This window comes from Lonchura striata, chromosome 3 (assembly GCF_046129695.1).
Source record: "Lonchura striata isolate bLonStr1 chromosome 3, bLonStr1.mat, whole genome shotgun sequence".
Classification (NCBI taxonomy): domain Eukaryota; kingdom Metazoa; phylum Chordata; class Aves; order Passeriformes; family Estrildidae; genus Lonchura; species Lonchura striata.
Window position 1 is genome coordinate 49,640,137 of NC_134605.1, and position 22,235 is coordinate 49,662,371.

At 38.6% G+C, this 22,235-nt stretch overlaps 1 long non-coding RNA gene across 1 annotated transcript; it reads left to right on the forward strand.

Moving 5' to 3' along the window:
- The first annotated feature begins 1,959 nt into the window (after positions 1-1,959).
- LOC110483307 (uncharacterized) lies at positions 1,960-12,959 on the forward strand. The gene is made up of 5 exons (XR_004148107.1): positions 1,960-2,073; positions 3,519-3,655; positions 6,116-6,289; positions 12,478-12,527; positions 12,825-12,959. It is a non-coding gene; the product is annotated as an uncharacterized LOC110483307 (long non-coding RNA).
- Positions 12,960-22,235: the final 9,276 nt, after the last annotated feature.

Below are 22,235 nucleotides of genomic sequence, written 5' to 3' on the forward strand. Positions count from 1 at the left end.
AAATGTAAGGAATTAATTATCTGTTGGGAAGTATTAAGATGTTAAATTACTCAGACTGAAATACAGGTTCTGTGTTTAAAATACCTATCTGTTGATGTTCAGACTTACTGCCTGCAGCAAGAGAATTAACAACAAATACAAGTATACTTAGCTACAAAATGAATGTTTCTGTAGGTTTGGGGTTTTGTTTTTCCCCAGTAAGCTGTTATATTTGCCTTAAGCCATTAATAATCAAGACTTAACAAACTGCTGTTTGTGAAGTGCCTGAAAATGCTCACCATTATGAGCATGCATGACATTAGCAATCCTTTTGATGCCATCTCCCATTTTGTTTTCAAGTTTACTGAGTAGCAAAAGGCCACATCAATACATTCACACATTCAACACATTCAAGGTAGCCATGAAGAAGGGGTGAGACAGTGAAAAAGTGGAGTGAGTGAGCAAAATAAGGCAGACACTGGGGAAGTAAATCTTAGCTTTCTGAATTGCACCAATTTATTTGCTCTTGCTTTCACACACAGATCCAAAATTTATATTGCAGAAGGAAAGAAGAGCAAAACCATAAAGAAAAGACAACATTGGATTGTAATCCATTAAAAAGTTGTTATTGAATGAGTTTCAAATAGACCTTTTGCAAAGTTGTTAAGCTTCATACCTCCTAAAAGCCTAAAAAAAAAATCACCCTAATCAATGAGATGTTCAGCCATTTCAGCCAAAGCTGAAAAATTTAATTGCCTAAATTTCTTCACTTTAGGCAACCTCACAGAGCACTTGGCCATTCTTAATGCCAGTTCTAAGTAAAAATGTGATCAGTGCAGCACACTTTGGGCACAGGTTTGTATGCATACCTTGCCCATCACTCCCTATGAAAAACATGTGGCTGTCCCTTGCCCACTTGCCTTTTTGTCTGGCAATTCTGCATGTCTCCAGCTTTATTTCATTCTTCAGAACTTAGGACTTCAAATCACTAGAGTAATTCAAGATATTGTCAAGGAGCTGTTTCAATCCATTGATAAAAAACAACTGAGATAGCAGTTCCTAAGCTCTCACACTCCTGTGAGAGCTCTACCTTCCTACTGGAGCCTGCGCTGGTTGGAGCTGCCAACCCTGCACTGCTGCAGATCAAAGGTGCACATTATCAGGGTATTTTACATTGGATATTTAATCTACTTAGCTATACTTTTAACTGCTTCAATGCATCACACTAAGTCCTTCTGCGAGAACATTAGAAACTTTCATTTCCCCTGGCTCTTCTTTACTGATTCTTTAGGCAACTAAAGAAACCAGCAACAGACCCTGCATGAAAGTACACAAACTCACGGGCATTACTTTAAATAAATAAGCTGCTTATTTTGCTTTTTATTATCTTTTCTATGCAACACAATCAGTGTTTCAATAGTGTAAGCAGGAGTTCACATTAGCATATGCTACAGTAAGTGGCTGTGTTACCATTTCAACAGAAATTATAGTAGCAGCCAAAGTTAACTCAGGTTTTCATCTTTCAGTAATGTTTTCAAATACTTTAGGATTTATTCTTGACAAGTGTATTCCCTGGGCATTGGAACATACTATTCTATTTATAAAATTTTGATCACATTCTGCAGTCATTTCCAAAGATAATTTTAATTTATTTTTCTTATGTTTTAAAAATATATATCTGTAAATTGTATATATCTAGCAATTTATAGATACTCAGACTGCACTGACCAGCCTGGTTTGTTTTGTAGACTGGACTGACAGTTAAGACATTTTTGTAGACTACACTGACGATGTGGAAAATTATGCAGAGGGTTTCAAAAAATGTAAATGCCAGAAGGTATTTCATGGCTGTCCTGGATTTTCTGCCGGTTGTGGTTGTGCATCTTTAGTTTTGTATTGGATGTTCCTTTGATGCTGTTTTTCAGGCATGCATATGCTGGGAGTTACATATCTGGAAGGCTCTGCTGGGCAAAAGGTTTTCTGATAACCATTGATCCCAAACAGCCCCAGAGACAAACCAGTCTTTGTTCCCTTTTAGAGTCCTGACCTGGCTCCAGAACCACCCTCAAAGGGATTCACTCCTTACAGATCTGGGTAAGATCATCCAAACTTCCAGAAGAAACTGATTGCATAAAGGTTAAACCTAATGCTCTGTTAAGAGCTCAAGCCTCAAATAAAGTCCTGAGTTGCTTTTCAGGATTTAAAGTAGCAACTTACCAGCACAAGTTTGCTTTAATCTTCTAATCATTCAATAAAGTGCTTCTTGTCATTCTCATGTATCATTCTTGGGTTTTATTTGCTGACAGCTTATTTTTACAGCTTCCCTTCTCAGATGGTCTTCCAAGGAGGAGAAGATGATTCTGAACAAGCTACTGGGATCTGCATTATGTTCTCTGAAATAGTTGCCATTTGCAAGCCTTTGTCAAGCTTATCCTCTTACAGAAAAATAAAGATACCAGAAAATATAATCTTTGAACTGATCAGTCATTGTGCTACATTTTCTCTTTTGTTGAACTCATAATGTTATCAATTTTATTCAAAACAAACACTTACATGTATTCATGCACAAAAGTGAATATGTTTCTGAAGGAAATATTAAAGGAGGCTGGAAGTTTATTATACTTTCTTCTTTTTGTAGCTAACATAGGAGGGAATGTTTACCAAAGAAATGCTTTATAAATAATTCAAAATGAGAATTAGTATCAAAAGATAGAGAGTTGAATAACACATAAAAAGGGGATTATTTTCTGGATTACTCTGACCCTCACCCTTCAGTGGAGTTGCTAAAAATTAGAATACTGCAATCTTTGGAGAAGTTGGAATAAGATATTCTGTATTTTTACAGACTGTGTCTTTCTACTTGGTTAACCCAAATTAATCTGCCCTTCATTAGCAGATTCTAATTTGGCGTAAATACTTAATATGGGAAGCCTTAAAAACTCTTACTTTTTGGTTTTGGGTTTAGATCGCGTTTTGAAAGACTTATGTGTAAGAGAATTGAGACAAGATGAAAAAGCTAAAAAGTACATAGTAGTACAGATTGTACATAGGAGATCAGACACTAAGTTCTCCCAAGACTCAAGCCATTTGTTTGCAAAACTAAAAGGGAGAATGTGTTGCATTTTCCCATTTTGAAGATAGGGTTCGTAGGTAATGACACTCCAGTGAGCCAAACCACAGAAAATGTAAATGTTTACATGTTTGTAGCACACTACTGTGAGTGACAACCTTAGTTGTCACCGTCAAAGGCAACCTTAATGCCCAGCTCACCTTCCTTTTGATAGGATCATGCCCCTTGCTGCTCTCCAAACTCCTCTTTTTCAGTGGGAAATAACTGGCAAAGTTCCAAAATGAAGAAGAAAAAATCCATAGACCTCTAAAATAGAACAGGCAACCATCAGAGCCCCTCTGCTACTGTTTAAAATTAATATTTCTCTCAGAGAGGAGATAAGAGTTACAGCTTATCAACCCAGGGATAACTTAAAAGTCTTTCCTTTCTTTGATCTTAACAAGAACCCATTTATGCTTCTGTGCATCAGCAGTAAATTTCCAGGAAGATCCATAGGTACTGACTGATGTTTGAAATCCAAAGTTCACCTGCATTGCTAAGTGTCACTGCAGAAAATATACTAAACTTATGGAAACACTGCTTGGATACATCAGTTGGTTGATGGAGGTATGTTATAATACTGATTTGTAATCCATAACAGAAATGTTTCCAGTGCTGTGTGGTATCAGCAATGTCAGTAGTCCTCAAAAATGTAAGGAGTTTTTTCTCATCAGTTGCACAAGTTTGAATCATTACCTTGTGTAGTAGGTCTTAAATTTGAACTGAGAATTTATCTCAAGATACACTGCAAAAGGTATGCAGTGGTATGAAGCATGCTGGGTTTTTTAAATCTATTTCGTTTTATATAGCATAAAACAATGAATAAAGTGAATATTAAAAAAATAGAAAGAGAAAAAGGAAAAAATTCCAAACAAAAAACAAGTGGTGGGTGGGTGGGGGGACAGAACCCCAAAATAACTAAAATCAATCACATCCCAGAAGATTTAGCAGTTTATCAGAAGAATTTTTAAGGAAAATGGGTATGTGCCTGAGAAGGTATGGAACTGTCCTCTCATGAATGTATGAGAATCCCTGTTTCAGAGCAAAAAGGAATTTTCAGAGCAAAGCAACTGTGTCATGTAGGTTATCATGATTTCTTGACTTCATTGCAGTGATTTGTATCAGTGACAAATTGATTCCAGACAGGAGACATGCATGGTTATTGTGCCCTAAGGTTGTTACAAGAGTCAAGTTAATTATTAAAGAATCTGAGTTTAACTGATAGTTGAGCATTCCAAATGTCATGCAAAATATTTGTGGATAAATTTGTTCATCTGATAATTGGGCTCATCTGATAATTGGGTTTTACAAGCATAACTAAGGCCAAATTCTCCAGCATTATCTCCAAAATAGCAGTACATTTTACATTTGTTAGCCATGCTTTGCCAAAAAAAAAAAAAAAAATGAACAAACATAAAAAGGATAAAAATTTGTTGGGAAGATTTTCTTTTTGGTTTTCTTGTTTGAATTAACTTAGAGCATTAACAGTGGCTCTTCATTTCTTTTTATATAAGTATTTTACTTCTTGGTATAACCTTACTATACCTGCTCAGTTTTGAACCTAATAAAAATAACAGATATAAAAGTCTGGAAAAACAACTTACAAGCTGTTCTTCAACTTTTTTTTATTGTAGCATTGCATAAAACTGCCTTTGTATAGAAGGCAAAGCCTTCCTAAAGGCCTCTGGGAATCTTCTGTCATGGTCCAGTAGAGGAGTAATCAGAGGTCTGAAAGTGATTAAACAGACAAACCTAGCTAAAGGAGAAAGAAAGGTTCTTGAGTAATTTTTGCTTCTCTGAAAGGGAAAAAAAAAGGCCTAAGAAACACAAAATTAATGTTAAGTTATACAGTGGAAAGAAAATCTAGCCACACTGTAAAGAATGCAATTAAATGCCTGAGTATGCTCCAAGATTATTATTATTATTACCATTCAAGCTGATAATACAAGAACTCCTGCTCACCAACGGTCCCATTCACCTCAATATTATATTTTTCTTATCTCTAGGCCAAGAAGGACAAAGACTTCCAAAAACATACATGATAACAAGGTCACAGGACAATCAGTGACAAGTGGGATAATCATTAGCTTGCAAAATTGGATTTGAAGAAGAAATGAGCTGAAATTACCATAGAAATCACAAATCCTTCTGTATCACCTCTTCTGTTTTATTCACTGAAAACCAGAAATTAAGTTTTTCAATTTCTTTAGTACAATCAGATTTTAAAAATTCTTGCAGTAATCACCCAGGTTATGAGGACAAGACAATTCTGTACCTGTCTGAGAAAGAAAAAGATTAGAAAGTCTACAAGCAAGCATTATCCTACAATGATTTGCTGCTTCCAGTTGTGACATAATGTATTGACCTGGATATCTAGTAAACTATCTAATTTAAAATATATGTATTCTCTAATGCAAAAAGTCAGAAAAAATACTGCAGATGAAGTGTATAAAACAGATAATTTATTTCTTCACTATTCAGTAAATTAATTTAACAAGAAAACATTCCTATTGCTTTAAAAATTAAGGCATCCTTTAGTCTGAAGATGTATAAAGCATTTTGATAATGATTTCATATGTATGTATTTATATCCAACAATACATTTAAACTACTTGAGGTGTATGAATAATTCTTAGAGGAAGGAAAAAAAGTCAAAAAATAAAGGTCCTTGAGTTGAATGTAACCAGAAATACACAATAGTGGACCACACTGTAGGTATAGAAACAAATCAAGTGGAGAAGGGGTATTTAATGCAGATATCATGACAAATGTCTCTGCTGCAAGGATATCTTGAACTGTTTTTTTAAAGGATGATTTTCTGAAAGAAAGAACCTGGTTGGGTGCTAGCCTTGTTAATGAATATGTGATTAGAAAGTCACAGAGAAAACAAGCAAGAATCAAAATTAGGACTTTGGAAAGTCAGAAAGTCAGTTCAAGCAGAATGAACAGTAACTTAAATGCATTTTCCCCAATCATAGTAGCATAGAAAAAATACAGTTCTGACAATTAAATACTTTGTGTTTTCAGACGCATTTCATCCTGTTTGGAGGAATGTACATGTGTAAAATACAAAAGCAACTGCCAAGAGAATTGTGCTATGACTTTCCTGCTGGGCTGCAGAACTATCCTGTCAGCCACCAGAGCAAGCTGAGCTGAGCTTCTCATGAGTGGATTGGTAAGAAATCACTGTCAGTCTCACAGGTAAAACTTCCTTCTCAATGATTTTAAGAAAGAGCAATTAAATTGCCTGAGGACATTAGTGAGTGGGACATAAGAAATATAAAGTTGTAAGAACACTGCTTTTCTCCTTTAGCCATAGAATTCAGGTTTAAGCCAACTAAAGTCCAACTCCAAGGTCTACCCAAGGCTAAAATGAATGGCAAGCAAGTACTAAGAACTAACCAGCACCATGAGATATTGATGTTTCAGTAGGTCTTTGTGCAGTCATATTGACCATGGTATCCAATAGAAAAGGCAATAGTCAATCTGATCCAGGTTATTTAGAGCTGTACTCACCATATCCCTGCGTTGTACTGATCACCACTGAGAGCTGCCTGTGTCATAGATTTTATTAAGGGACACTCAAACTCTGTTCTGCTCACCAGACAGCAAAATGTAACCTACAAATGCAGTTCATGTCAATGTGTAAGGCGCTGCAAACCATCACCTCACTCTGAGTGTCAGGTAAGAGTGAACTGACACCCCTTCTGTGTCCCTTGGTTTCATAAAACCCCTGGGAGGCCTAAGACCTTCAGAGCTGCCCATTGTCCCACAACATGTGCTGACAAATATTTTAATATTTAAGTACTCCCAGTGTGAACTGTGGTTTCTGGAGATGTGTATCTGGAGTAAAGTGCTGTGATACTTAAGTCAAATATTGTGCGTTATGTTGCAGTAATAGAACTTGCAGCTGTTTGCAAACAGATGCAGTTATTGTCCTTACTTTAAATGTGGGAAGTGATTGTCTCATCATCACCCAGAAGAGTAACAGAGAGACTAGAATGCTTTTCTCTTGATCTCAAACTACTAAGTGTAATTTTAAAAACATGCTGCCCCTGAGTGATATGGAGTTTTTTATAATTCTTCCTGCACAGATACCTGCATACCCAAGGGCAGAATGTCACTGTTATATTTTAGGCATAGCATATTCACTACTCTGTGTATGGGTAGGTTGTGTAGAGCTAGTCAGGACTTTTATAAAATAAATTTCAGGAAGACCCAGTTTCTTGTTGCAAAAAAAATCTTCTGTCCAAATCTGTTTTGACAAATCTTTCAGTGGCAATAGACTTCAGAATTTGATAAAGATGGGATTCTAGAGGTCTAAATCCTATGAATATCCTGTCTCTCTAAAGAGAGTCCTGCATCTCAGAGAGAAGCATAAAAACTACTTGGTTTTGCTCTGTGCTTTTTCTGGTTTAATGAAGCACAGCAAAATGTTCCTGTTTCATTATTATGCCAGACTTTAAAAAAATTCCAACATTGTCTTAATGGTCAGAACATAATGGAATCAATATCACATTCATTTGAAAAGCCTTAATTTGCATAGTCCTCACTGTTAATATGATGGAATTACATGATCTCTTTAACTTCTTGGGCAGATCAGAGCTGTTGTGGGTTGTGCTGATTCTGAGGAAGTGCAGTGTTAGCTTGTAGGTCCTAGGAGAGACGCCACTTAGGAATATATATTATATTGAGATATTTTTGTAGAGATTTGAGTCCTGCAACATTTCAGTACTGCAACATTTTAATGTTTGATGTTTTATGAATGTTCTGATTGCCATTCTGTCAAGGTAATTATGAGATGCCTTGGGCTAGAGGAAAGGCTTAACCCTATGATTGAAGAGCTGCAATAACGTCATTAAAATTAAAGATATTTAGTCATGGGTTTTGAGGCAAAAAAATATAATTATCATATCATAACTTGAGCAGATAAAAAGAAAAAAGAAAAAAAATTAAACTAGGAGGGAAGTCTAGGTGTTTCAATTTTAAGGTGTCAGGAAACTTATTGATGCATTACATGTTTTGCAGCCCTCTGGGTGGGAAGCCATTCAGCCAGATGCATATTTCTGATCCTTAAAAGCTCTTGGTGCAGTCTACATGTCCTTTATTCTCTCTGTCTATACTGAGATCAGCACAGGTACCTGTCTCAAGCCATTTGCTAAAACTGGATTTCTGAGTCATGCCACATGGCTGCCCTTGTTCCGACGAAGCAGAGGGAAAACATGACGTTATAGTCTATGGAGAAGGCATTGGCCTCATCAGAGCCATTAACTCTCTTTACACACATTGCATCTCCTTACAGCATCCCTCTTGAGACAGAACCAATCTAAGCCCAGCAGGGCCGGCTTGCTGTGGGGTGAGGCCAAGGCTGAGGCACAGTGACAGCTGGGGCATTGTATGGGACACAGGAGACCTACTTGGACACCTTTGAAGGACTGGGAACATCAGGGCACAGTCAGACCTGGCAGAAGTTGAATCTATGTTGTATTCATGTTCTGGACCCCAGCATGCCTTATGTGCTGGTCCTCACTGAGATTTCCTGTGGTGAAGAAGCACCTCCTTATCACAAGGCTCGAACCCAGACATGGATCAATCAATGTGTCATAGCACGGCACGTGGGATGATCCCGTAAGCCCACCAGCTGCTCAGCCATGGAGGATCTCTACCAGCATCTGGGCTGCTGTGAGAGGGGACAGCATCCACAGCTGCCTCTCTGGCAGAACCCTGCAGAAAGGAGACTGGCCTAAGATTCCAATGGGTGTGCAAGGGAGGGAGAAGAGAAGAGGAGAAGCTGAACAAAAGTATTTGAGATCTTTAAAATGTAATTTTGTAAAGATCTTAATGACTTCAATGAGCTTATCTCAATTATTAGGAAAGCTTATTTCAAAAAGAGAGCCCTGGGGGCCGTAAAGCAGGTGTTCACATTTACTGTAGTTTTTATAAAAGAAATCATTGTAGTTTAATGCCTCTGATTGGATCAGATGTAGGAGTTATTACCCCCACTTTGAATATAGTTCTAATGTCAAAGAACTCTTCGTTTATATGAAAAACAGTCAGGTGTTAGACAGAAAATTAAGTGCTGGGAATTGGAGTAGAAAAAGAATATTTCAAATAATCCAGGTTTTCACAGATAAAGCAACTCCATTTATTGCAAAATAAATCTTTCTAATAGTAGCAAAGTAATTTATTCATAAACAAGTTCACAGGATCACTTTTTCATCATCTTCATAGGTCAGTCTAGTGCTTGCTTTGAATTCCTTGGGGCAGTTTTAATTTTCAATGCAGAGAGTCGTTACCACACCAGCCATGCAGTGGACGGCTAAATCCTGTATATTGAGGAGAATCAGCTAAACTGGAGGAGGAGTTTTCCCATTGATTTTTATAATCTGAGTGTAAGATGTGCAATAAAATTACTTTTACTTAATCTTTCTCTTTCAATATGGGTGCTCCCTTGGCTTCAGTAATTAAATTGCTGAAGAAAATCTAATTACAAATTTAAAATTAACTAGATTAAAATTGTGGCAACATACAGGTGAGTTCCTCATCATTTCAGTTACACCTGTTTGGTAATAAATATTAATGAGTTTTCAGCTTAGGAGAGACAAAAGCCTGTAGAATAGTTTTTTTCACTTATTAGTAAATGTCGGTTCTGCAGCACCACAGAGTTTTGTAAAACCAAAACAGCATGTAGAATCACGGCTTCTGTGGTAGGAGAGTATTTTATATAGATAACATTTTTAATGTGAAGATAGTTTTACATATTTGGGCACTAATTATTTGAGAGACAAAGCCTTAAACCATTCCTACTACAGACAATGGAAAGAGCCTCATCTGGCTCCTGTAGACCCAGCACAGAGTACATGCATTGGCAGAGCCCTGACCTTAAGGGAAATGGCAAAATCTCACCTGATGAAATGAAGATCTCTCCTGAGCCATCCAGGAGTGCTTCTGCTGGAGCAATGTTGGTACACCAAGGCAACTGACAGTACACTCTCTCTTTTGACATTTAATATTATTTTTTTCCCTAGCTCCAATCCCAGGAAAGCCAATTACTGGGCACCATAAGAAATCTAAATTACTGGGTAACTTTATGTCCCTCACCATTAATAAGGCTCACTCTGGTTTTTCATGAGCTAAGACAAATTGGAAAAACACCCCCAGAGGGAAGATATTGTGCCAGGGAAAAACATGTCCCAGTGGCACCAGGAGACTTACACCAGCTTGTGTAAGCTTTCCCACATATAAATTAGAATAGGTAGTCTATCCTCAGTGCTTTTCTCCATTTGCTATTCTTATATGTGAACAATATTGCTTCTGGGCTCTGTGAAATAGCAAAGTGAAATCAGGTGCGTCTTAGTCAAAGTGACACAGACATCTTATCACACAAACAACAGTAGCCTGGGGTATCACACATATGTGTCACAAAAAAAACCCTGAAATGGAAAGCAAAATTAGCTTTTTTTTTTTTTTAATGAAGACTATTGTTTCACCCACAGAAAAAAATTATTAACCAGAAAATGCTAACAAGTGTTAGCAAAATATTTTCCAGTACTTTAGTATAAAAAGTATGGAATTTCATAACCCGTAGAAATAATCTTTCAGAAATCAAACATTTCTACATTTTGATTCAAAATAGTTATAAATTAATTTGGTTTTGAGATAATATCTACAAAGTTTATCCCTGATGATTTTTGCTTGGTAAAATTAGACAAATAGACTTGTGATCAAAATTCCTTATGCATCTTTATTCAATTTGGATCAGGAATACTATAGAAAAGTAATCTTTTCACAATTGAATTATTTTCTAAAAGAAGTCCAAAAGTACAGAATCATATAAAAGTTTTCTTTTTTTAGAGTTTAGAGTAACAAATTTCACTTAAAAATTGTTTTAGGTCTGTAAGGAAATCCATTCTCATTTCATCTGAGTCATTTTAGGCAGAGATGTCTAAAGGTAAGTAGGTCATTTTGACTTTAAAGGGTCTCTGGGAACAGTTTATGTATCAGTAGGGCCCAGAAGGGAAGGTGTCATCACTGGTGTATGCCTCTTACTTGTATCTGCAATTATACAAGATGCCTTTCATCCCCAATGTACCATTATGGTGTTCCATTAAGGAACCATGTGTAACACAGCTGGACAGATTTGTTACCGGTCAAGGGCTGCTTGTGAGAAAGGTGCATACCTGTGTTTTGGCATATTATGATAAATAATGAGTTCAATTTTCTTGGAATCTTGCAGCAATTATGATGATCAGGACCTCATGAACTGATAAATATCCTCAACAGCGCTGCATGGTGACCTTTGTATAACTAGCCAAGAAAATGCAATCATATGCCACCTTTTAGGTAGGGCTGGTGGGGCGTGAGTAGCAGTGGCAATCCCTGAGTGGGTCACCGTGCTTCTTCCCACTTCCCTGTTTTCCTCATCTTCCACACTTCTTGTGGCAAGAACCTGACATACAGTCCTCTCAGACTCTGAGGCTCTTCCTGGTTTTCCCTCTGTTTTTAAATTACTCTGAATGGCAGCTTCTTCCACCCAGCCCTGTGGACTGGGCTGGCTACCGTATGCCTTAAAGAGAATTTTCTTACCTGCAGTAGTAACAGTCAGGAGGCAGAGGACAGCAAGAAAACTCAGTGCTGACCTGTTGAAAACATGAGCCACAGCGTGTCCCTCACTTCATAGGTCGGGGTGGAGCGACAAGAAATGAATGGCTGTGGTCAGCCAGGGACCACTCAAGGCAAAGTGAGCAGGGCTGCATGGAGGGGGGTAATTTATACTTTTCATTCACTGTCTTTTTCACAGATGGAAGTTACTGAAACCTTTTTCATCATATTTTTACCTATACATCAGCTTAAGGGATGCAGGTATAATTATCTGTGAGCAGTTTGACATGTGCCTTGCCAGCTTACATAGGAACTCTGTGAAGGAGAAGCAAGAACAAATTTTTCTCATAGTTATTAACCACTGCACCCATCTACTTTTTTACCTCATTTCTATGCCAGTTTTCTCCCTAAAGATCCAATTAATTGATTCATCTCTAATAAATCCACAAGGTGACCTGTAGCTACAGGACAGCTTATTTACCTGAGAGTGAAGGCTATCTGAAAAATAAGGTTCCTTATCAGAAACTGGGGATGAGATGAAGAAGATACGATACTGGGAAAAAACCCCAATTAACATACTTCAGGCAACAGACCTTACAATTAAAGTTCTAGGTGCTATAAATACCCACTTGTTTGGAAAGTTTCTTTGAAATTTCACTAACAAAGCCCAACTGTGTTGAAAGTATGCTGACCTATTTGCTTCAGCTTTGGTTCACATAGTAAGTCCCATGATGAGTTTCAGTCTTCAGGCTAAACACTTTCTCATTTATTGTCTTTTGTTTTACCAGCTGGACTTCCACATTCACAAGTACGTGACATGCAAGTAATTAATGGCACTGTAAGTATTCAGAAACCACTTTCTGAACCTATTGTCCTGTACAAGGTCATAAGAAGTGTCTAAAAATAATTTATTATATTTTTTTTTGCAAAGAAAGAGTTGTACTTTGGTATTTGAAGTCTCAGGCTTTTTATTCTGTTTTTAGCCTGGGAAAGTGTCTTCCTAGCAAATGGAAGCTGTAATACTCAATCTGAAGATTTAAGAGCTAAATTGAAAAATATGAAGTAAAATCCTCATAAAAAAATCTCACTATAGATGTTATGGTTATAGACCTAACTGCAGTTCTTCTGTCCACAGGGTCTGATACCTTGAACTGCATGCACTGCCGTGGAAGACAGCACATTCAGTAACTGAATGGAGAAAGCCTCTTCTTCCCTGCTACAGGGGAAAAGGAGCACTATTTTAAAGGCTTCAAAAAAACTTGTGAATGATTTTAAGGCAAGTAGAGCTCCCAACAAATGCACCATGTGTTTTGTCAGTGACTCAACCAAGAGTTGAGCAGAGCAGAGGCTCAGTGTGTGGTCTCTCCTGTACCCTTCACTATGAAGTGCCAGCTCTCACCAGGAGGGGAGCAGAAGGTGCCTCCAGGTGAGTGTCAGGACATGGGATTTATTCCTCTGCACTGCTTGGAGCTGTTACAAGTATCAGTCACTTAAGTTCCCAGCTCACCTGCCTTTTGGGAGCAGGCAGCCCTCCTGGCACCCATAGAGCTCAGTGGTACAACAAAAAGCGTGAGGTGCTTGGCCACAAGAAAATAGGATATGTTGGCTTCTAGGGTGAAGGAGACCAGAGCTCTGGTGCCAGGCTCACAGTGGTACTTGTCCATGAGCCAAGCAGCCCAGCTTCAGCTACGTGTGTCTCTCTACATCTGCTCTGTAGGGTTGCTTGGGCAACCATTATGCCCCTCACACCAGCTGTCATGTATTCCTCCCCTGCATGCCATGTATTCCTCCCCTGCATGCCATGTACTCCTTCCCTGAGTGCCTACCTGTGTCTGCAGTAGCCAATCCACCCAGGATGTATTCATGAGTTCTGCTGCAAAACCCACACACCTTAAAGGCTGCTGTGGTGTGACAGCCAGCACAGATATGCCTAAATGGCTTTGAGCATCTGGCATTTAGGTGATAGTGCAAGAGAAAATATGACTTAATTTGCAGGAAAATCAGAGGGATCAAGTAGAAAATTATTGATGTACAAAGACTTATTACTGCTAGTGATGAAACATTCATGAAAAAAGACTTAAACATCAATGTGTCAAGCTTTTCTGCTAATCTAGGACACACCATTAGGATTTGCTGTAAACAGCTGTCAGCTTTTCCATCAACAATTTTCCTTTGCAATTATTGGTAGCACATCCATGATCAAATATTAACAACCCAGACACCAGGACAAAATTAAAGTTCAGTTATAACTGCATAGGAATTTTCCTACAGTCTTCCAAAAAGGAAAGCAAGAGGCAGTATGTGCCCAGAATCAACAGGGAGTCTCATTAAAATAGAAACCCTGAAACCCTGTGTTAATGATTTCTTAATTAACAATCAGAAGCTTCACATTGCTATCTTATCAGGCTCACTAGACGCCCCATTAGCAAAAAGAAAAATCCAGAATTCTTCAATATGTTGAGGAGTGAACTAGAAAAGACAGAGAAGAGGGTCTAAAAAAGTGTCCATCTGTCCTGCAAAAAAGCTTCCTTCAGCAAAGAAAAAGGAAAACAAAATTTTATTAATTCCATAAGATTTGGTGGCAAACATTGGTTTTGTCCAGAATAAATTAACAGCAAATAATTAAAAGTAATTTAGATCAATTGCTAAAACCATCAGTTCAAATTACTTTTTAAACTCACCTGAAATTTCTCCACTCAGTCTGAATTAATTTTATGCTTCCCCAGCATATCTACATGTTTAATTTGAAGTCAAGTATTACACAGAATTTGTATGTCTACACTTGGATTTTCTGGTAGTTTTCTCAGCATGCAAGCCACTGTCTACTGGCTGCTTAATCTTCTCAGTGAAACAAAAGTCAGCTGGGAGATTGAACAGCACTTTATTTTTGGGGGCAGTAATCCAGTAAATTAACAGGAGAGGCCATCTCAGAGGAGCTGCCACTCAGTTTAACATTAGGAAGCACCACCTAACCCAGCTCCATGTATACCAGTAGTTTCCATTTCAAGACTTCAGAAAACAGAGAATCTGCTGCTGTAGTTTATTTCACTGATCTATTACATCTTCTGGTAAAAATAGCAGTGCATCCTGGGCTCAACACAGGCCACAGAGAGCCACTCCAAGAAAGGTGTGTCACATTGTGTATGCTTTGTGATGTGCATTTGTGAAAGCATTTTGATATGGTCCAGCATTGTTAGGAAATTGTTATACAGAGTACTACACTAAAAATAATGCAATCCTTAAAATCCCAAGAGTTATAGAACATTTTGAGAGAATAATAAAACACTTGCTTAACAGATGGAGTGGATAGAATAAACTGGATAGCTACAAAATAATTTAACTGCAACCTTTAAATCTATGGCAAGTGTTGCCAGTGTTTAGAAAGATCTTCAGAATAAGCAAAGAAATGAAATCAGGTCTAGACTTTGAGGGATTTTTTAAGGCAGTGTGAATATTTTGCACCAACTTTCTGGAACAAGCAACATAATCTATATAACTCATAAGAGTATTCCCATCAATAAAAGTATTTTTTTTTTTAAACCTAGCAATTACAGATGTGAACTGAATAAAATGCACTCCCACTCCTTCACGTTAATAATCGTGTGCTTGCAGTTATATGTGGATATGAAAATTTAGGTCAATTTGAAAATCATTAGGACAAATCTCTGTGAGACTTTGCATGTAGTGGAGTCACTAAAATTAGCCAGGTCAGCATGTGGTGATCCAAATCTTTGTTTTTCTAGATAATTACTGTTTTTTCTAGATAATTACAGCTGTTGCAATGTTACTGGATTCGGGAATACTTTTTTTATTGTACTTATTAAAGACCTGTTTTACAAACAGAAAATCACACTTCACATAATAGAGAAAAAAACTTATTCTTTTTTGATGGCTGTTAAGAGACAAATAATTCATCCCTAAATGATATATATTGCTTATATATACTATATAAGCTATATATAACTATATATTCTTACAGATGAACACTGTGGGGAATGAACTGCAGAAGAAAAGTGTTTCAGAAGTTAAAGGCTATAAATTGAGTTGGTGATCAGAATTAATTCGTAAGCTAGGGAAAGAACTACCTGAAGGGCAATTCTGAGCAATTCAAAACTGCAGCCTTCTGGAAATTCTCCAGTAACAGAGCAATGGGAGAAGATTCCTGCTTGAAAATCTGTTGCAAGACCATGCAGTGACATCTGATTATGAATAATTCACTGTAAATTCTTGCACTGCCTCTTTAGATTAAAACAAATTTTAATTTCCCTCCCTCATCACAGTATCCTTGTTGTAAAAATTCAAAGATACTTGATTGCCTTAGATCTGCATTCCCACTTCTTGTTCCTTCCCATCATTGCAGTGGATTAGGTCTCTTGCAGGAATGTTTTGCATTATTAATGCCTGTGGTGTTTCAGATGTCCTGTGTGCTGGCAGTGGCTGTGATGGTGGTGTGGGAAGAGCCTGGCTGCGTTGCCAAACAGGACTGACAGAATGGCACATTGCCCTGCCTCACTGGAGATTGGCACTTCTCGCTGCTGGCATTAAAGATGATTGTTTCTCTTGAATGGCTGCCTGCATTAACACCCTGAGTACACACAAGGCACTTCCCTCCCCCCTTGCACCAAATATGCCATTGGAAAGCAAAAGGATTTTATTATTTTATTTTGAAAATGTCCTAGAGTAGAAGAGCACTCTTTGTCATGGACAAGAGCCTATAATCCACGAGATACTGAGTGTACTGGACAAGTGCCCCTGCATTTCTCAGCATCCTTGACATACAAATACTGAGGAGCAGCACTGGAATTTACTAAGCATGCTCACCAGCAGCAGAGCTGGCCCTGAAGGCCTCCTCCACTGCCCTTTTTGATTGAGACCACCAGTTCCACTGACCCAGAGCTACATCCCCCTCCTCTTCCCTTACACAAAGACAGCTGGCTGACTAAGGAGCCACTTCTCTGCATGTTGCAATAATGAATTCCACACTGAGCTAATAATTTGTTGGTGTTTTCCCCCCTCTGGATTCCTGTAGTTGTATATTTTACCCTACTCCATAACTGGCTTTCTGAGATTGTGTTGGTGGATTACACCTTGAGACACAGGCATAATCTGTTGTATGCAAGACTGTCAAAGTCCCGTCAGAAGCAAACCAACAAGTAGGCAGGCCTTTGTTTATCTCTTTTGGGAGAAAAGAAAGAAAAGTAAAAGCAGGGTTCTGGTGTGAGGCTTGGAGCACCTTTTGCTGGTAAAAAAAAAAAAATATTAATACCTAGTCTCTGGGAACACAATCCAATCTTAAGTCTCTCTCCAGACATAACTCTGATGGCTGTTTTGTTTGTAGCAAGCAAAACCCAGAAGGGCAGTGCTGCTGACACCAAGACATGCAGGGACACCTTTTGTGGTACTTTCACAGTCAAGCAGATTACAGAGCAGCTTTATGGGCGAGACAGTTTTGATGCACAGCTGTAACTTGATTTCAAGGAACCTTGCTTACTGCACTGATATTTAGTGTTTAATCACCACCATCTGCTCTGTGCCACTGCAAAAGCCAGAGCATCCAAACCCAAATCAATGACTGATCACCTTTGAGAAAGGAACCTCCCTCATTTACTCTCTGCCTGGGAAGAGGTACTACGGCTTGAATCTCACTGCTGCCTACATCCCATTTACAAAGGTGAGAGGGGGATTTTCAACTAGGACTAGTTTTACTAAACTGGTGAAGCCAGGACAAGGCTCTGAGGTTGGACTTCTTCCACGGTACCATGGCAGAAACCATGTTCCCATACGGAGCAGAAGCTGGGAGCTGTTTCCTGGACACCTCTGACAAATGTAATGTCAAGTAAATAGAAACTAAAAACAACCATTTGATGTTTCATATGCAATGTATCTACTGGCTGAAAGAAATCATACTGTGGTCAGAATGCAATTGTCTCTAAGTCACAAGAATATTTGGCAATATAAGGTACTGTAACAAGAATTAATACAAAACTGTACCAGTCCATATGAATGTTAATGACAGAAGAAATTACAGAAGAATAAGAAAAACAAGTTAAGCTTCAAAATTCAGTAAACCTAGCATCTTTGCTCTAAATGTTTCATTGCCTTGCAACATTATCTCAATTACAGCTTGCATTAATTTGCCAATCAATTAAAATATGGAGTGAAGCTATCACAGAAAATGTTTTGGAGTTGAACTGAGACACTAAAGCAATTCTAATTTGAGGAGATATTTTCTAAACGCATACCAGTAATTGGAACAAAATTGCCTGAAAATAAGCTTATGTTGGATATTCTTCACAAGTTTGACTTAACAACAATTGTCTTTTTTTTTTTTACTTTTTATAATAATTATACAACTCTTCAGTAGATATCATTTCAGTCAAAATAATCTCTACGTGAACACTGTTTAAAGAAGAAACATTTATAGTTATATTAACCTGTAAATCTCTGCTTTAGGAAACCTGGAAGGTAGAGCCTTATCATATGCAAGTGGTAATTTCCATTAACCCTGTGGGTCATCAGACTCTTTAACACTTCAGTTGCCAGACATGGCAACAACAGTGGCTTGAACAGCCTACTAATTTTTATAGCTCATGTTCTGTTAATTCACCTCCCTCCCCATGGCTGTTGGCTTTACGTACAGCAGTGACTCCTGAAGATGCTTAATTTAAGTAATTGACAATCAATACAACCTTTAACTATATCTGATTTTAAAGGTATTTTCTCACGACTCCTTCTGCATAGGCAGTGTCACTAGTTGGGCCAACCAAAGAGTGACATCATTTATTGTATATATTTTGTCCTTCCATCAGTAAGAAAATACATAGAAGAGGGAAGTAACTGACATACACTGCAGCTCTCTAACAATCCTATCAGTATCAGCAGAGTTGTCACTGCTGACTTGTAAGTATTGGTACAGTTTCACAGCAGAGGGTTCCTAGGAAATGGCAAAATACTGTCCAAAGCAGAGATGAAAACTCTCACCTATCCAACCACATCATTCTTAAACTAAAAACCAGGAGTAATGAGAGTCCTTGCTCATGCTTGTAGTCATTGCATACAAGTAGTGGTTCCAAAAGTGGTTCCTGTGTTAGTTCTTTGAATGCAGAGGGAGTGATACTCTTATCCTATTTACAAAAGCTTACTGGCAGGGATCATCAAGCATCTCAAGGGTGCAGATGAACATCAGCAGGGAGCCAAATGAACACAGTTTCTCCAAGTGTTTCTCCATGTGATTTAACTCTATATGCTCACTGAGTAAGCAGGAATCCTATCATAAACATTACCAATGGTCCTATGACTTCTATTACTAAGTAGAACCAGCACTAACCAGTCAAAACAAGACATTTGCTCCAGACTCTTTCTTCACTTGTATCTGTGAAGATGACATATGTGTAGGATGAAACCATATGAAAATTCTGGGACATCTAGCTAATGTTTGGGTTTTACGAGAAAGTATCACATCTGGCTTCCTGGTGAAGGCACTGTGAACAATACAACAGGAGTACCTGAGGACTCAGGTAACGTGCAGCTCTTGCTTTGCCTGGTACTTTTGTTTGGCTTTGTAACATTTTCTGACCCCTGCTAGGAGGAACAAAACTATGCTGAATGGGGTGCGTGAGATTTGCAGACTTCAAAATAATTTTAAAAAATCATATGGGATTCTTGTCTGTACTTATAATGGGTAGAAAAACCTCTCTAAAAATTAAAAATGCAATGCATTATGTGTTGAAACACAGATAGCTTCTAGTGGCAGTGTGACTAATTGCCACTCTCTGGTAGGTTTGCACAGCTGAGTCAAGGGAGTACAAGAGGTGACTTTCTTCCAACTTCCCTCCCTGAGTTTGCAGAGAAGTAGTACATCTGTCTGTGCAGAGCAGGCACTGTGAAAGCAAGGAGCAGCAGTGCTGGGGTCAGCTAATCAGAGTGAGACTGACAAGTTTCTCTGCTGAAGGTGGGTACTGCTGTCATTGGTAATTTTGGCACTGCAGGTCTGGCTGCAGCAAGTCTCTGAGATCCTCCCTTGCACAGCCTCTGCTGCCCTTTGGCTGTTCGGGGTTTGACTCCTGAGATGTCAGTATCTGCCAGGCTGACGTGTTGGAGCCCAGGATCTCTGTTTCCCACAGACCAACCCTGCTCTGCCCTGCTGGGCACGGGCCTGGGCACACAGACCTTGTGGCACGACCGTCACTGCATGTCCCCAGAGCCATGCTGAGTGCTGAAACTCCAAGCACTGCCTTGCTCTCAGCAAGGAAGAAGTAAACTCCTTTCTAGCACACAGCTGGTCTCCTTGATGTCTGCTATTGTGTGAAGTACTTGTCCATATTCATCATTCAGGAACTTCTCATTTTAACTACAAAGCCTACATGTAATTCTTTGACCAACCCACTTGAAAAATGTAGTATTTCTACACTAGAGCACTTTAGGCATCAGCAGGCTCCCAGCTCTAGGAGTCTAGGACAAAACACAGGTAAGAACACATTGTTCATGCACAGTAAATGACCAAGAGAAAAGGTAATGAATGTTCACCAAATACAACCTGACAGCTCAGTCGTTCTTTCTCTTTGTTCTCTTTTAACTAATGAAAAATTTCTTCTACCCAAATTTCAGCACATATCTAATACAATATCTAGCATAATATCTACTATACCTATGTGAGAAAACCTTGAATAATGGGTTTTATAAATTAAGAGGCTGACCTAACCTTATCTGCATCTGTCCTACAAAATCATCTCATTAATGCAGAACAATAATTCCAGCCCTAAATTTTAAACAGGGGAGGTTTTTAAGCCAAGGAGAAAATAATTAATGGAAAATTAGAAGCCTTTACTTACACAGTGGAGCACGAGTGGTACTCCTTTCTAAACTTTATTGCTTTTGAAAAAAACACATACAAAGTGCATTGTCATCCACTTATCCTGCAGGGCAGCTAGTTGAAACAGCTTGTTATACCTAATAGGAGGATCTACTGCTCTGGAAAAACAGGATTGTTTATTTCCCAAGCTCTACTAGGTACTTCCAGCTCTGGAGTGACCAGAAGAGTATGCTTCAAGTTCTCATACCAATGGAGTCTGCTGGGCCTCATCTGGTACCTTGCATATACTTCTGACCTCCTGCAAAGCATGAAACAAACTCAGCAAAATACTTCATCCCAGAGTTTTTGAAAATATTAAACCTGCACTTTATTCTGGCTTTAAAATAGCTCATCAGATCAGCCTTTCCCTGTTCAGAACATTTCTGTAGCATTTTTACACATCTGAGACTTTGCTGGTCTCCACCCATGGAGGTGTGAAGAAAAATTAAAAAGCCCCTGGGATGTGAAAATATTATAATGTAAATATTTTTCTGCAATGTATGTCAGATGTAGTTTACATGATTATAGGGGTGACACGTTTTCTTGGAATTTTTCAGATTAACTCTGTAATTTTTATTTGTCTCTTTGCCAACAGAAATATGCAATTTATATTTATAGCCTTCAAGTGAAAAATGAAATGGTATCTTTATGCTATACATGTGTCTTTTGGACATTCCAGGTAACAAGTTTTATTTGGTTAGGCTATATTCAATGAATCTAGATCAGTGGAATTTAGACTTGCCTAATTAAAATGATAATCCATGAAGGCCTTTATCTTCAGTGCTGTTTTTTAACCTCGGGAGCATGCTTAAGCAAGCCACAGGAGAATAACAATCAGAGAAAAAATAAAAGATAATCAAATCCAGCACCAAACGTCTCAAAATTAAGGATCAGATTTGAGCAGCTGAAGCAGTGTTTCAGTGAGCATTGCTGCTTGGGAACCCTTGGCACACAACTCAGGGGCACCGCAGGGCCAGCATGGTGGAAAAATCATCTGACATTTGCTGGGAAAGGCAGAACATTTGCCTTCTCTGAGGTGTGCTTTAATAGGAACCAACTAATTTTGAACCAAAATGTGCTTTGCCAGACATCATAACTGAGCTGCTTATGCATCTCTCCTCTGCCTCAGTCACTGCAGGGATTCAGCTTCACTCTGCAACTCACAGGCACCAGCTCTCCCTTCCCTCAGAAAATAAAGAAATTGGGCCAGGAACACACAGGTGACACGGTTTAGGAATTATATTCTCCAATTCAGTACCCCCACTAAAACCAGGCCTACTACTTGTTCCAGTTGGAAGCACAAAAGGTAAAAGTCATGGGTTGGAATAGAACAATGTTCTGGGAACACCAGTGAGAAAAGAAAATTAACAGAATCAATATTAACAAGAGAAGGAACATCCTTCTTCCTGGAAGCTGCAGTGAGTCCCCTTCCCCTGCAAGCAGACAAGAGCTGTTGAGGCTCAAACAAGCCCAGAGTGAGGGCAGCTGACCTGAGCCCAGCTGGGATGGCTCAGCTATTTTCCAGCTGTGCCTGGTGGAGCAGCAATTAGGCTTCACTGGCTCAATTTGCTCTTTCTTTGCTCTGGTTCCTACATAAGCATCCCCTCTAGGGGTGGGGGGTGGATGATGGTTGTAAGATGTGCCTCTGCTGTACTGTGGGATGGGGAGGATGGTAGTGATGGGGTCTGGGGAAGA